Below are 4353 nucleotides of genomic sequence, written 5' to 3' on the forward strand. Positions count from 1 at the left end.
TTATAAAGTTTGGTCACCAATTGCATGAAGTTCATTAAGATATGGTGCTTCATCTCATGTTTTCTACATGGGTTTCCCCAAGATGGCCTAAATGCATAGAATCTAGATTTTCTTGTTGACCATGTGTTGCTTGAACAATGTCAAATGGCGGTCCAACTTTTCAAGGGTGTGTGGGGGACCCATCCCCACATACTTGTAAATTTTGCTGAGCATTAGATGTCCTTCGGACCGCATATCACACTTTCTTCAAGGGTTTCTCCCAAAGAGCCCAAACACACTTGCAAAGTTTTCTCACCATCTTATGTCATTCGGACTCCATCTCACATTTTCTTTAAGGTTTTCTCAATCCTTTCATGCCCAAATGATGTGTGATGGTGTCTTAACTTCTCAAGAGTGTGTGGAGTACCACTCCCCACATGCTTACAAAGTGTGTTCTCACCATCAGACATTGTTTGGGCCACCACTACAGGATAACCTATTTCTAACACCTAGTTTCGATGGTGGCCATGCCATCGAAATACGCGTCAATATAAATGTCAGTATAAGCGTCGTTGAAAACTTTTTTTTTGGGGTGTCGAGCTGCCAAAAATTTTAAAATTTGAATGTGAATTGGAACAAAAAAATGAACTTAAGTGGCCATCAAAATAGGCATCGAAATAACTCTCAAAACACACATCAAAAATATTATGTATCGATGCATATTTCAATGACTACTTCGATGGTTATTTCGACGTCGATATCGACTGCTAATTTGATGAATATTTTGACGTCGAAATAACCTAGAGCTTATGTATAGAGCTTGTATAGGCTTCTTGAAACACTACAACATGTCGGGGGCATAGCAGCGTTTCAACAGCATTTATTTTGTTCAGATGTCAGGGATTCCATTCGTTGCTCAGTAGCACTTATAGCAGAGCAAAATTTTATTGCTCCACAATGTTTATAGCAATGAAATTTTAGTGCTAGGCAATGTCTAAAGCAAAAATTGTACTTTCTTTTGTATTTGTAAAGGTTTACATTACATGTGTCCAATGATGAGTAGGACATGAAGTTGTGTTACTTTTACTATGTCTGTATTTTAAAAGGAAGAGCTGGGTAGACTATGGAGTCCTATGTAGACTGCCCAGTCTGCCCGAGCTTTTTTTTATTACGCAGTACTTTCACTACTGGGGCAGACTAGGGAGTCCTATGCAAACTCCCCAGTCTGCCACCTAGCTCTTTTTTATTACGTAGTACTTTTGTTTGTTGAGCAGCAAAAATAAATGCAAAATATCATTTTTCAATATCAGCAACATTTTGTTGCTCAGCAATAATATTTTGCTGCATAGAAGTGAACCCCATTGTAGTAAAAATAGCATCTTTTTTAGAGCGAATGGGCTAGACATCTCCCTACCCTTTTAGCTATAAAAGTGTTATTGTTTTCATTGCTACACCCTCATTCTATTGTAGTGTACCAAAAACAATGATCTTTGGTAAACCATGATGCACAAACACTTATTTGATGAAAATATGTGTAGGTTAATAAGTAGTCAATGTCATTTTACAAGCAATAAAATAAGCTTGCTTGCTAAATCTACATATAATAGTCCAAATCATATCGTCCTTATTAGCACTCAAAGGAAAAATAGTAATAAAATCTATACTTATTTGTTCACATGGTTCATTAAGGTAATGGGATAAGAAAATGAATATTAAGACAAAAGAATGGTCTAAGGAAATTAGTTAATGTTAAAACAGGTGCCTGGTTAGTGCATACTTAAGAGCATTGAAAGACTTTTTGGGCATGTCAGTCCTATGATAAAAATTAGCTTTTTAAAACAATTCAGTTAAGTAATGTGCTTTGTAAGAATTGTTTTTCATAAATATTCTATAGTAAGAAAAGATCTCAATTCATGAATTTTCTTTGGTCTAGGCTATAATCTAATGGTCTTTATCTCTTTAGGGTCCACACAAATTCCATCACCGGACACAATATGCCTTAGTTTTTTATAGGCCCTTAATTCCCATGCCCTCTATTAACTATGGGATAATCAATTGCCACATGCCTGCTTGCTAGATGACATCCTTCCAACAGTAGCATTTCACATTTATGGAATCTTTCTTTCTCTTTGTGTCACTACAAGGAAAAGCAACCGTAGACGCGTTTATAGATACGTTTTGACAACGTGATTTAAAATGTTATGGGCGCATTTATAAGCGCGTCTAAAATTGCATCTACTAACACGTGTCTATAAGCGCATCTATAAGAGCATCTACTGCATAATAGACGAGCTTATAGACGCGCATATAGACGCGATCTGGAATTAAAAAAACATTCCAGAGAGCTACCTGTGAAGATGTATAATTGCATTTTTTGCACATGTAGCTGCATTTTCTGCACATGCAGCTCTCTGGTTTAAGGTTTTGCTTACTTTGTATATAGACAAATCAAGATCAGCAAAGATATCAATATAAAAACTTAAATTAAAGATAGATATGCACAAAAAGGTTTGTGAACACAATTCGAATATTGATTAAAGAAGATGAGAAATTACATTTTATATACAAAAATTTATCCGTACATGATCATAGCCACATAAGGCTTGAATAAAAACATGGATACACAAAGAAGATAAAAAAAATTATCTTATTCAAGAAGTTCTCCATACATGATGGTAGCCACATGAGGCTTGAAAAAGAAACATAATTACATAAACCAAAACTATGCATGAAGAAAAACTAGCGGGGCAACTACTCGAAGGAGTCATCACTCTCTGAGTCTTCTTGTCCTCCTTCTTGTCCACCTTGTGCCTACACAAAGTGAAGATATATATAAATAAAAATAGAAAGTATTATAAAGGTCGAAACATGTTTTATAAATAAAAATAAAAAGTATCACCTGTATTGGTGTTCTCCTTGCTCGATTGTATTGTTCCTCGGAGATGTCCCCTTCATCATGAAGGTAATCCCATGTATCTCCTCTACTGTGGGGGCGACGATGGTAGCCACTCTCTGCTAGGGTAGGATCTCTGCCCACAATGTCACACTACATCACAAGAGAAACATTACAACAATTATAACACAACTCAAATAGAGAGCATAAAAAGAAAAGACATGAAGTTGCACTATACATACCAACTCGGCCTCCCATGATGCACGACCTCCAGATCCAAACTGCGACGATCCATATCGCTCCATTTGTATTCGCCACGCTTCTCTTTGTTGTTGGTTCACTACTCCTTCTAAGAGCTCCTTCTTGGCTTTCTTCCACTCGTCCCCTTATGAGTAGTAGATGGCTTACCATGTCCATTTTGACCGGCATCTATTCGGGCTTTTTCCTCCTTTGCATGTCTCCTTACTAGAGACCTCCTTAAGTATGTCTTTGATTTTGTTTCGTACCTATCTGCTGTTAAAAATTTGGTCGTGAGGATTAGGATTCTTCCTGTGGACAGCTTTAATGCAATCATCCACTAGGCTCTCCCTTTGCTGCTTAAAATGTATAAAGCAGTCTTTATAGTGTGTAAAAACTACTTGGCGCAAGTAGTTTACCACCTCCTTCCCATGAGAGTCATTAACTATGCCACCCACATCTGTGATATCATAATATGATATATCACCATGTTGTGGTGGTGACTCTGAAGAACTATCCCCACCCCCAAAGCACTGCCCTAGGCATCCTCTACCTCCACTCTTAGTGCTAGTGTGACGTGAGGTACGGCTGCCACTATCTCCATGACTACCCTCCCTACGATGATGGCTGCCACTCTCATGAGAGCCATGATAACTGTGAGGTGGAGATGTAGGAGATGCTGTAGCACTATCTAGGACTGATGGATGAGGGATGAATGTAAAGGTAGGTGAAGTGCCTGGCAAGGGACTCTGTTGGGATGTGGGCAGACCTGATGGTAAAGGGGTGCCTGCTGCATAGGCTGCCAACAACTGCTCAAGAGTGGGAGTATAGACAAAGATGCCCTCTACCTCCCTAGAAAACCATCATTGAGACTTGATGAGAGCCTCAACTTGTGGGTCTGTGGGACAAGAGAACGAGGACCCATGCCACATCTATATAAACAAAGAAAATATTTATAAAATATTATGAAATGAAGACTTCTCGGATCTTTAAGTCAGTTGACCCCGAGAATCATCTCATTCCTCAAAACACAAAAAATAATCAAATATTAGAAAATGATTATTAAATGAAGACTTCTCAGCTCTTTAAGTCAAATGACCCCGCTATTCAAGCTATGCAAGCTATGCTAAAGCTTATGCATAAAGCATGCATGAGGCCTTATGAATAAAGTATGCATAAGACTTATGCATAAAGCACTATGCATAAGGCCTTAAGCATGAGGCCTTAAGCATAAAACTATGCAT

At 38.1% G+C, this 4353-nt stretch overlaps 1 long non-coding RNA gene across 1 annotated transcript; it reads right to left on the reverse strand.

Moving 5' to 3' along the window:
- Nucleotides 1–2653: 2653 nt before the first annotated feature.
- On the reverse strand, nucleotides 2654–4033 carry LOC147627831 (uncharacterized). Its single transcript, XR_015268388.1, has 3 exons — nucleotides 3115–4033; nucleotides 2879–3025; nucleotides 2654–2790 (listed from the first exon to the last, which is right to left on the reverse strand). It is a non-coding gene; the product is annotated as an uncharacterized LOC147627831 (long non-coding RNA).
- Nucleotides 4034–4353: the final 320 nt, after the last annotated feature.

Source organism: Cibotium barometz, chromosome 20 (genome assembly GCF_041138505.1).
Source record: "Cibotium barometz isolate CiBa-2024 chromosome 20, ASM4113850v1, whole genome shotgun sequence".
Lineage (NCBI taxonomy): Eukaryota > Viridiplantae > Streptophyta > Polypodiopsida > Cyatheales > Cibotiaceae > Cibotium > Cibotium barometz.